We start from the raw sequence: 12973 nt of genomic DNA, 5'->3' as shown, positions 1-12973 counted from the left end.
TAAATTACTACTTTTACATGCTGTATTTTATTTTTAAAAGTGAATGTGTTGCTCATAAAAGATATAAAATTAGTAGGGCTAGAAACTGAGCTCTTTTATTTCACCCCAGAAAAGACATAACATACTGCCAGTGGTACTGAAAGCTCGCTAACGACATAATATTAATATTCACTAATACCTGGTGGGGTAAATTAATATTGCTTGGCATTAGCTGTAACAAGCACTGAGTCCCACTGTCTCTCTTAAAAAGTTTCTTTCACCTTCTATATTTAGTGCTTGCTGTTATGGTGCAAACTACATCATTTCTCCCACTGTCATTATTTTTCCCTCTCTAACTGAGCAACTTTTTTATTTGTCCGTCTTTCCTTTTGGTCTTCTCTTCTAAGCAGGGATACCACTCTCTTCTGCTTTTTCCTTCCAGGGAAATCCTCCATTCAAGATTTGTTTGTGCCTCTCTGCTGGCGCAAACAGGGGGTTCCTTCCTTCGCTGTGTCTAATTTCCCTTCCTGTTCTGTGGCACCTCTAAATATTGGACTTTTTCTCCAGGCTCCCACCTTCAGGCACTTCCCCTTTCACCTAGCCAGGGACAAAGCCTTCAGACCGCGTGCCCATGCCTTCCTCTCCTCCCCGGCATGAGCCACCAATGTGGGTCCCCTCTGTCTCCTGGCTTTGTTATGCCTCATTTTGCAGGGTGTCTCTGACTGTCAGCTAGATGCCAGATCAGACAACGGAGATGAGAGACAGCAGCTGAAAGCAAAAGAGCTTTAACCTGTATTGAGAGGCTTGCCTTTTAGCTGCAGATAATTCCACCTTGCTTTCCTCATTCTCCTGTTTGAGCACTTCTGCAGCCTCAAGTCAGATCTGTAGATGCAAAAACCTAACCTTTGTCATCAAGCAAAGGCCTGAGACAAAAACATTCTCTTGCCTTGTGAGGATAAAAATGTATTTTGATCACTGTTAATCTGAGCCAGACTCAAAACTCTTCCCAAAAGATAGAAGACTCTTCAATTTTATCAGCTATACTGAAACTCCCCTAACTTTTTTTTCTTGCCAATATAGTTACCAATAAAATAGATTAACTTTGTTACCCTTTGGGGGAAAGTGCTAACATCTGAAATCATTGTGAAGCCATTGCATAGCTGAGTGCCTACTTGGGTTTCTGGAGGCTCTAAGGATATCCCCTGCTCTAAGTTAAGGATAAAGGATCCTAAGATCTAGGAAGCACTGCCTGAAATTCCCTGGTTTATGTACTGCTGTTGGCCTGGGTGACCCGAAAAGCACTAAGCTGGTCTCCAGGTTTATGCAGGTACACAACAGTCCTGGATGAAAAAGAAGCAAGGAATTACCAGAAAAATTATGAAGGCTGCAGCCTGTTTTAGTACCTCCAGCTGTGTCCCATGCACTCCAGGTTACTTAGTGTGGCTGCAAGTTTCCCGCATTAATGTTCATGCTGGATTATGTTTAAATCTTCCTCTGTTTTGTGTATATATGTATACATGGACCTGTGTGTGTGTGTGTATGTGTTCTTTTTTACTCTCTTCTGACTATCTGCAATCACATAATGCCTCTGAACTTCATTAAGTAACCAGTTAGACTTAAGATTCACTTTTCTCAGTCTGCCATACAGACCTGACATTGGTTCTTCAACATTTCCATCCCTCAGCATAAGTAGCAATGAAAGATGTCCTCTTAACTATAGGTAACCTTTTATACATAATTGAAAATTCTACTCTCTTTTAAATTGTAGTCTGTCTGGATATTTAATTGGTCCTAGATTTTAAAGAGCCTATGTTCAACACTGGGTATTTGATAGATCCCAAGAGTCCTGTTGCTGGCAGCAAGAGCTGTCTCTTTGCCTTGTATATACTCAGGCTTAAATAATACCTTTCTAATTGCTTTTTTCCTTCAACTTAACTTTGATTGAGGAAAAAGTCTGTAGCATAATTTGGAAAAAAATTTCCTGTCCTAATTTCTTACAGCCAGCCTCTTGCGGTTACAGAATAGTGCTTGACCAATAGGTTGAATGTGTTGGAAATTCTCAATTCAACAAATGAGACAGAAATCAATACTGTGTTCTCAGCTGTATTCTAGATTAATCTGGGAAAAAAAAGTGTAATTTCAATACGTTTTACAGTCGTCGTATGAGTCTATCTGAAACAGATCCTACAGGATGAAAAGCATTATGTAGGTGCAAGTACCAATAACAAGCAAAATTGTCTTACCTGAGGTACTATATAGCTGTTCTAGACCTCTAATACAATCCTTGTCATAATATCTTCTTACTAAACATATATTCTCTATCAGTTTCCTTGCAAAAGCAAGCCAAATGCAAATTCTTCTAGACATTATTTCAGGATTCATTTTCTAAATGTCATTGTCACATGCTACTGGTTTCTTCCATCAGCTGTCACAGATAAGAGGGAAGTCTTTCTTGTCCTGAAGGTTTCTGCGCACCTGGACAAGGATATCAGTGGCCCTTGAGCTTATAAAGGTACATATGACTAATCTGAAGCATGGGGATTGTAGCTTGCAAAAAGCTCATAGACTCCAGCTTTACATATCCCACAGAAAGTCACACTTTGCGTCACAGAGAGAAGTGGTTGAGATCTCCCAGCTACCCAGGACCAACAAGAGCAAGGATGGATTCAGAGAAAAGCCCTCATAGCCGTTGCTGAGCCAAGCCCCAGGCTGTAAAGGAGGAGGTCTCCTGGTCCTCTAGTGTCCCCAAAATTCTCTTTCCCGGGCATGATCTGCCCATTGCAGCCACCGGATGAATAGGTGGGTGTCCAGAAGGAGGGTGTGCAACCCTCCATTCAAGTCCTGTCTCCAGTACGGCAGGGTGAATAATGAGCCATGCTTCACTGCAAAAGCACACCAGAAATCAAAGAACAAAAATATTTAAAGAAATCAAATGTAGCCCAAGAGGAAAATTTCCTTATTTACCCTGCAGGTGTGCATCTGAACCCAAGCTTTTGAAAATTATTTCTGCCTGCATGTGGAGCTGTAAGCATCAGTGCCCCAGAGAGAGGTGGGAAGCAGAGGGTCATGCATCCACAGTTCCCAAGGCCAGGAATAAATACCCCAGCCCACCTCTGTTCTTTCACACAAAAAAAAATCAGAGCCAGGCACTTTAAAATTTTGGATTTTATCTGATGGTCAATTTTAAACAGCAGCTTGAGCTCAAGGTATTCATGTACAGGAAAAAAGGGAATTAATTTCTTTCTTTCTCCTCCATGTGCCACTCAGGAGTTGTTTCAAATAGGATTATTTTGTCATTCAAGTTTCAAGGTTAAGATTTTCTCCTATTTATGACTGCAAGTCTAAAATCCTTCAAACCAGTAAACTATCACAGTAATTCCAGAAACAAAGGATGCATAATGAAAAAACTGAGCTGAGAATTGAGAATCCTGTGGGCCACGAGGAGTGGAATATATTAACATTCACCTCTAAACACTTTCCTCAGTTGTTTATATATTAAAAATATAATAATAAAAAAAAATCCTTGAAGCATCTATGAGATTGCGTGTTGGTCTCCTTTTGAGAAACACAAATTACTCTTTATATTTCTTCTCTGCGAGGGTTTGCAGCAGAACAAAGGCCCAGTAAACAGTGATGAATGCCTCTTCCTTCTCACTGGGGGAGCAGCTTTGGAGAGCCCACATGCTAATCCTGCCCTTACCTGGCTGAAAGATAAATCGCGGGGTGAAATTCTCTGACTTTCAACCCTACCAACCTCCTCTGGCTGAATGAGCCACTTCTGTTCACATGTGAGTTGTTAAAGCATTTTGTTTTCCTCTTTCATTTTTTGCCTTTGAAGAGGGAGTAAATTGCAACTACCCATGCCTATTATTAAGACCTGAAGAGAAAATGTTTAAATTAAAGATTGTACAAACATTCAAGCAGCAGTGTAATAAGCTCCATTTGGGAGGCAATGTAGCAAGTTCTCTATTTTTTATTTGGTTCATTACTTAAAACTAAATAACAATTGCCAGTTTTATTGCTGCCATTTAACAATGCTGGGATTTTCTCTGCTGGTGTTGAAATGTAGTATGATTTCAATTTTTTTTCTCCTTGACATTTTACTCTACTAGTTTAATATTGATCAGCAGATACATATTGTAATCCCTGCTTTCTGCAAGCTGTAACAAAGCAAGAAAACACACACAAAAAAAATACCCTCTGGAGAAAGCCTAACCACACTGTTCTTTATTTTACAATGAGGCTTATGTCTGAGACTACTATATCCCTCAGGCTTTATCTCACTTGTTACCTTGAATGAATTACTTAATGATGGGAGGCAAACCTTTACTAAAAGGTAATATGGTGATTAAATAGTTAGACCAAAATTCTAGCAAACTACACTTATTATTTCTGAAAAGGACTGTAAAAGGAAGTGCCATCTTTTAAAGCTGCTATTTTGAAATATGTTAGAAACAGATCAGAGTAAAAGACCAATTTTGTCATCAGCCAGTTTGTCTGTCTATGCCTTTCTGTCTACTTTTCAGAGGCTCATTTTATTCTAGTCCTCAGAAAGAAAATAGTATTTGTTCACTTAGAAATTTTTTTTGCATCAAAAAAAACATTTGCATCAAACACTTGCCATGATACCAAACATTTGAACAGAGCTATAGGGCTACCTTAGCTTGGGTTATGAAATGGAGAGAGAGTGCCATGATCGGCTGCCTGGAATAGCCCCTCTTTCATGCAAGATGCTGCAGGTGACCCAAGGACAATTTTTGCCTGCAATGACTCTCTGAGACCTCCAGAGTCAGCAGCAATTTTATTACTTTCATGGATGTTGTATAGACAGAAAAGTGAAGCTTCAGCACAACCCGAGTTAGCTAGGGGACTGGGACAGATGAAAATATTCTTGGATCTCTTTATTGCCGCCTTTTTGGCTGGGACCACAGGCGAGACAATAGGCATGTGCAGCAAAACTGGGGAAGGGGAGCCAGGAGGAGGGATGGTGCCAGAGGTGTGGACTGGGTGCCCAGAAGTAGTACCCATTTAAAGTAAATTACTTCGCAAGAAGGAGATGGCTCTCTTGGGGTAGTCTGTTCAGAAGTCAGACTTCCTGAAACCTTGCAACTTTGGACAAATATTCTACAAGGCTCGTGAGGTTCCTCTTACCATTTTTATCTGCTTGTCGAAATGTCACTCTTGGTAACACCAAAAAATCTTGTGGAAGAGACAAGGTCAGTTTATTGTTCCAAAACTTTTGTTGAAATACAGCAGTACCAAAATTTCCCAGAACTCATTTCCTTCCTGAAGCCTTCAGTGGAAAGCACCCTAGAAAGCAATGTTTGATGTGGTACGAGAGGCTGTGGTTTAGGAACTACTAGAACATGTGATTTAATTTTAGGCAAAGAGAGAATGAATGAACAATGGCTATAACTAAGAACTGGTTGTTCCAGTAAAAAAGAAGGCAGGCTGAGAGAGAGACCTAGTGCTCCTCTGCCATAGGAACAGCAAAATCATTCCTCACAGGACTTCTCTGGACTGTAAATCACTTTATAAATGCAAAATGCCTTGGCACAGTCCCAGAACAGAACAATTCTTGCTGTGAGGAGCTATCAACTTGCTTTGCAAAGAAGAACTTGACATCTGGGATAGTCTATAAACACTAAGAAGAACAAGCTGGGAGTGCAACCAAAAGCACAAACCCATTCTTGCAAAGTACAGATGGGCCTACAGAAATAACAAACCAGAAGGATTGAATAAGTAAGTTACTCCTCTGTCACACCCTCTATCTGTCTCTGTTTTCAACAATCCTGAGCTTTAGAAATGCCAGCTTTTTTAATCTATAAAACCATCTGTGTAGCTTTTCTCAGTGGTATCCTTTCCCTTACATCCTGTGTCATTGGTGTGTCTGTCTCTCTTGATGTTGATAATGTTGTTGGCAGCTTTGCTTGAAGTTTCCTATGAGCATACTTTGAATGACAAAGAGGTGTGTGGGGAAGGACAGGCAATGCAAAGTGAGTACAGAGCTGATTTTTACAGCCATGTACGTATAGAATAGATTTAGTTCTGTCTTGGTCCGTTTTTCTTCAGCAGCAAAATTTTTAAACCATGGAAAATTTTGCAAGAATGGGCGACTTTCCCCAAGCCACTTCCCCCCTGCCCTGCAGGAGGCTCCTTGGGGAGGACCTCAAAGGGCTGCAGAAGTCTGGCTATTGTGATACCATTGTCAGCTGTGTGATGATTTGACAAATAATCCTCATGATGCTGTCACAGGCTTCATAAGAAGAGGGCCCTTTGACTGACTACCTGAGGCAGGGGATGCTCTTAAAATCAGGGTGGGTTTTTTTTAAATAACAAATTAACTGTTTAGCTGTCATGTAATCCTGTCATTTAAATAATAATTTCTGAGCTGCCTGTTTATGTGAACAGTCTTTCTTTTTCCACAGACGAAGAGCCCCAAAGCCACTTAGCTGTAGCCCAAAGTCCAAAGGATTAAAATCCCTTTATTTCCCCTGCCCTGCCAGGAATCCACACTAGCACTTTTCCTTGAAAATTACTCATTTTGCTGTTTATGTCTCTCCGGTGTAGAAATTGTACTGGTTGTATGAGGAGTGGTTAATTCCACAGTTAACCTTGCTTGCTCTTTCTGCCACAGCAGAGAAGGTGGCCTTAAGATCAGGAGGCCAGGGAATAGGATGGTGAAGCAGCTATCGGCTTTAAAAATATATTGTGTCCTGTTCTGCTCTCTTCTATTCATCTCATGCCGTTTTCATGCCATCCAGTCTGTATCATCAGCTCGGTGACTTAACTCTTCCTAATCAACCTCCCTCTAGCCCTTGTCAGGGCTGGGCAGAGAGACAATCAAGCAGGAATAGTGAAGCTGCCCAGACGAATAGCCGTGCGTCTTCAGCACTGAGAATCCCTGCTCCAAAGGATAATAGAGGACAAGACCCCTTTGTGGTCTCTCATCCTGGCACTGGGAGGTCTGTGCAACCCTGTAGAGTGACTGGGCTGCCGGGATCACAGCACTTGTCCTGCCCAGCACCGAGCCTACAGGCAGCCCGTCCACTTACCTCCTGTCTCTGCAGCACCAACGGCTAGAACAGATGTTTACTGCTGGATGTGGACATTGCTCCAAGCCCATCTCCTCGCTGCTCTTGGCATGTGTGGAGTGTATCTTACTGTGCATCAGCCTGCATTTTCCCTGCCAAGAAACAGGCGCTTATTTGAAGAAATAATGAACTGGCTGCTTTCTATGTCTTCAGCTGGCTACATGCAGATGAAAATGTAGACAAGAAAAAATTTGTCCAATGTTTTCTCTGTCTTCGATATATCTCCCAGTGTCCTGAGACATCCATGCTGGCTGCAAGGGGTCTGGGGCTGGATGGATAAGCAGAAGGACTCCTCCCTCTTTCTGGATCTCTATGCCTCTCTCCCCATTTTTCCCCCAAGATTTATAATAGACTTAAGAAACCCTTTCTACCTCATTGCTAGGAAATAAGATCATTCTTATGGAAATGACCCTCCACAAGGTCTTCAAACTCAGCAACCCAGAGAAGTCAGGATTGGTTTTCAACAGCAGATACTCAAAAAGGACTTCTGAGTTCCCTTCTGTGATGGCAGAAACTTGGCAAGTCCCTCAGGAAGTGACTCAGGATGTGATTTGGGGGTCCTCTTCCATCCCCTTGCACAACTGCTGGTGGCCAAGGGCAAGAAGGAAAGGAAGATCTCTGTGGGGTGCCTACAATTTACAGAGAAAGACACTTTGCTTGTCCCCCATCCACAAATGCAGGAAGCTCAGGAACTCTTCAACACTCACAGTGACAACGGCACTGGTGAAGGTTATTCAAAGCCACTGCACTGTCCTGAAGGATACCACAGAGATGAGTCTCCTGTTGGACAACTCCACATTGGCCTACACCACGACAAGCAGACTGGTGGGACGTATTGCACATATCTAAACCATGCATTGCCAAATGATCTACAAAAAGAGATGGGCAAAAAAGTTTTGGCAAATGAGCAATTATACTCTATATTTTTTCTCTCAGAAATTGCCACACAATAGTGCAATTTCAAAGTGCAACAAGATTCTCTTCTTCTTCCCTGAATAAGTCAAAAATAGGCAACTACTCCTCATCCTCATATGTTACAAAGTGAAAAACAAAATAATAAAGGTAATTCAAATAATGCCATAGTGATCCTGAGTTGTTCTCTGAGGCAACAGATGCTACCTTCCAATATCCAAACAATTAGGAACGTCTCCTAAAATACAGTGCTCTTCTTAGTCCTCAGCCAGAGCAATCTATATTCTTATCCAAACAGGATAGTTTAAAGTTGCAATTATTGCAGACAGGGGCTGATGCTGTGTCTCCACAGTATTCCATAATGGGAACAAACCCTCTTTTTCCAAACCAAGGGACAAAGCTAAGACCCTGAGACCTTGCTGTCCTGGCATATTTACAGCCTTTGCAACCCTCCACCATGAGAAGCCCATGGCCTTTTTTATCACTTCCCATCCACCCCCACACTTTATGTTATTGGAGCAAAAAGATCCAGCTCTCCTCAGAGACATCACAGAGTGCAGAATTTCAACCCTCAAGTTGCCTTCTTGCCGTGTCTTCAAACACCTGTCTGATCTTTCCTGACAATGCCGCTGTTACAAGTCTCCAGTTGTGTAGTTATCAGCCATGTATTTAATTGGAACATGCTGGTTTAAATCCAGCTTCTAGCTGCATGCCTGCCATTGTACTTCCCCAACTAATTTTGAACACAAATACTGTTGCTCAGCAGTTAACAAAACTGATTGCAACAGCACAAATTCATTTTAAAATTCATTAAAAATCAGGATCATTAATGCACTACATATTTTTGCACAGCCTGGAAACCTTCTGCTGGCACAGTGTTGTGCTGGGTGAAACAAACCCTGTGCAACAGCTTCTGTAACTTTGCTGACTGGCCCTTCCCGCCCTCTGCAAAATTGTCCTCCTAGCTTCGATGCGATGTCCCTCAGCAAGAAGAGCAGACAAGATATCTTGTATTTGCGGGTGCAGAAGGGAGGGAGATAGAGCATTTTTCTGTAAAAGGTAGATATTTGCAGTTGGTTTTTGACAATTATTTCAGCAATATATTTCTGGCAATAATTCGTCCAGTCAGAAAAAAGCTGAAAAATACAAGCACAGAAAAGCAAAAGTCTCTGGTCTGCCCATCTGTAGATAAGCGGCAAAACTCGTCCTGGTTTCAGCGTTGCAAACTCACCCCAATATTACTGATTGTGGGATACAGGCTCTCCTCCACTGACTGAGTCCAAACTCAGAGCACTTGCCTTCCCAAAACTGTGTTTTATCTGCTAAATTGACATTCCTCCCATTTGAGAGACTTTCTCCAACTTAATGTGACATCGCGTGTTACTCCCACAATGCTGATAAAACCAGTTAATTCCCTTCCTCTGTGGAGCAGGATGGAGGCAGATGGACAATGAAATCCAAGGAAGCAGGGTAGGGCTGAGGTTTTCCAAAACTTATGTTGTACCATTTTCCTTCATGATAATCTGAGAAACAAGATGGGTGTTACACGTCATAGCAGAGCATAAATACCCTGTTCTTCAGGCAAGTAACCAAAAAGTAAAAAAGAGGATGGAGAGATCCCCCCTTGGTCACAGTGACGGTACAGGGATGGCCTCAGAAGCACGGGACAGAGTTAAACACAGGCCAGAGGCAACAGCTAAAAATATCTTTGACTCATCTTCTCATCATCCTCATTTTGACCTTTCCAGAAGCCAGGGGAACTTGCCTGGGATGCTCTGGTGACCCCTCAGCATGATGCCCTGAGTGTTGCAGCCCCACACCACCACATCCAGACCGGACACTTCACCCCCGAGCAAGCTGGTGCCCACCACGTCCGTCACACTTTGGTCATCTCAAGAGCAGCATCGGCCTCTTGGCTGAACAAAACCCAGCTCCTTGAGTCCAGCTGGGGTCACGCAGGGGATGTGATGGCAAACACTGTGCAAGTACAGTTGGCCATAAAGGAGCTGTTGGGACCCCACAGTACTCTAGGTCCAAAGAGGTTTTTGAGGTCAGTGTTTGTGACCAAGTGCCACTGTCACATTTGTCAGTCAATACACTGCATGAGGGCAAAAACTGTTAATCATTCTGCAAAAATAAGTCTCCTAAAAAGCAATGATCACACTAGGAAGATAAGGGGATGTATTTTGTCAGGATCTGATCTTTCTATCTTATGTTTGCAGCCTGTGTTTCTCACCATCTTCAGACCAAAGGGTCTAGTCTGCCTTTTTAACTTGTAATTCCCTAATATACTTACAGCTCATTGAATATTTGAGATCTCCTACCAGAATTTAGTAATGTTATCCTACTGATGTCTAAACGTTGCTATAACTTGTATATGTTCATCTGCAGGAGATAAAAGCATACAGCCACCTAGCAGTGAGAGACACTTGGATTTGAGAGCATCTCAACAGTTCTCTGCATTGAAATCTCAGAGCTGCAATCTGAACTAAGGTTTTAAAATACTGAACAACTTTATTATTCTTTGGTTTGTTTCATTAGCAGGAAAATGCAAGTTCTTTCATGTAGAGTTACTGATAACAAAAGCTGGCTAGTACCGAATGCCCTGCTGAATTCACAGTGGGGCTTGTGGAATGGGATTGTGTAGCAACAAATGCCAACTGCTTAATGTCTCACTGAATTATAGATTTTGGAAGACTGTTTAATAAGAAGGAAAACAGTTAGGATGGTTTCCACTGAATTTTTCATGTGTATAAAAAAAATGGGTCTGGCATTGACAATATATCTCAGGAGGATTAAATTATTGTTTTACACTCCTTGTAAATTTGAGCCCTTACTGGTACATGCATTACACACACACCCCCGCCTTAGATTATGTATAAAGATATAATTAACATATAAAACTTCTGGCAGGTCACTTTTTTAAAAGGCCTAACGCCTTTTTTTTTTTTTTTTCACAGGCAAATAATACTTTTTCCTCCATGTCTCATGGTTTTTCCTCTGAAGGTGTTATCGCATTTCCAAATGAGGAATGATGGCAGTAGGCTTCTTTGCTTTGTACTTCAGTTATTTGTATGATTCTGTGTTTACCATTTAAATTCAATTAGTTTGAATTAGGCCACGACATGAAGCTTTACGCAATTCTGCATTGGTGAAACATGAGGAGGTCCTAGCTCATTCAGGATCCCATCCATCAATGGGGTGGGAGTCACCTTCTGCCGCAGTAGGTATGCTCAGCACGGTGCACAATTAATGCCATGGTATTCTTCTGGATTTATTCAGCATTGCCTTCTGATGGGTTCTGCTCCCAGTGGCTGAAAACTTACACCAATTTTATACAAACTCCTGCCGTTTCCATCCACTCAGGATTAAAGCGAACTGTCTGCAAGATTAAGCTCTACAGAAAAGAACAAGTGAAATAAATGAGAGGGCATCCAGCATCCTGCTAATTATTGTGCTTCTGTATGCGCACGTAGTCTGTGTGTGTGTGTATACGTGCGTGTATATGCCTCCTTATTAGCAGCAAGGCCACTACAAGAACTACTCAACAGTAAAGTCATCCAGGATTTCCCTGCTTCATCTGCTAACAATTTTGCTAGAATTTAACCTGTTGGGCTGAAGTCTTCCACACAGATTTCCCTGCATACTATATACTTAGGGAAATATCCAACTCCAGGCTGTTCATTTTTTTCTAAGAGCAAGTTTAAGGAAAAATATATACCCTGGTCTCATTTTCTTGAAAGGTTAACAGGTCATTTACCGCTCCTGTGCAAATCAACCCAAATTTGACCACGTTACATGCCTTCCTAAGATCACAGTCTGAGCACGCTTAGCACAGGAAAGCAGTTCAATTCCTCAAATTGCCTGTGCTTTCTGGGCACAGTCCCTGCTGGGGTCCCTCCGCGTCCACCCAGCAGCTGCTCCCCAAGCCTGCTGCCACCCAGCTGGGGACGGTCACCAGGGCTGGCACCAGTCCCCAGGGTGGCTTGCTCTCAGTGGCACGGGGACAAAACTGCCCTCTGCAGCTGGGGGCAAGGATGGGGAGGGGGGGAACCGGCTGTCCGTGGATCATGTGCTGTGGAGGGGATGAGCAGACAAGCCTGTGTCTGTCTACAGCACATTTGCCTCAAAGAGTCTGGGAGGCGCTCAGGGCTGCGGTGCCTCCCCCATCAGCGACAGCCACCGGCGAGGCTTTGTTAGATCTGGGCCACATAAAGGCTATTGCTAACGCTATCAGCTTTCCACAAGGGTAATTAGCAGAAATCTTTGGTGGCTGAAATTAGTGGAACCTCTGGACTTTAATCTTCCTGTGTCTTTTCATTCCACCTGAAAAATGAAGATAACAATGTCCTCTCATCTCAGACAGGCGAAACAGAATTCACGGCTATTCGCAAGCCACTTGAAAACAATAGCGGTGACTGCCACCCAAAAGCTGCTGTTGAAATTAATAATTATGTATCCAGAGCACAGCTTGAATAGAATGCAATACCCGAGACATGGGGCCACGTGCTGAACTATGAAGATAAAACAGAATATTGAAAAGCTGCCCAGCAAGTGATCCTAATCCATCCCTGGCACCTGTGGGTAAAAAACGTGTAGCCGTACAATCAAGCACTCATCGTAATGCAAAAACAGAACAGACCTCAATTAATGTGCAGAGGAAAACTTGATTCTGGCATTTCCTAAGTTTTAAGAGCTTGATTTTGTAAACAATCATAAATCATACCCGTTCAACATGTATTTTTGAGCGTGATATACGTATAGGTTTTGTGGTTTGTACAAGTTCTGGTATGTATGCACACTTACTTACCTGCGTTGGCTTTCACCTCATTCTGGAAAAAAAATATTGCCTACAAGTTACTCCTGTAAGAGACAAGCAGACAGGCAGAGAGAAAGAAAGAGGAAGGAAGGAAGGAAGGAAGGAAGGAAGGAAGGAAGGAAGGAAGGAAGGAAGGAAGGAAGGAAGGAAGGAAGGGAGGGAGGGAGGG

Source organism: Calidris pugnax, unplaced genomic scaffold, assembly GCF_001431845.1.
Source record: "Calidris pugnax isolate Ruff unplaced genomic scaffold, ASM143184v1 scaffold44, whole genome shotgun sequence".
Lineage (NCBI taxonomy): Eukaryota > Metazoa > Chordata > Aves > Charadriiformes > Scolopacidae > Calidris > Calidris pugnax.
The sequence above is the reverse complement of the archived record's forward strand: the minus strand, read 5'-3'. Positions refer to the sequence as shown.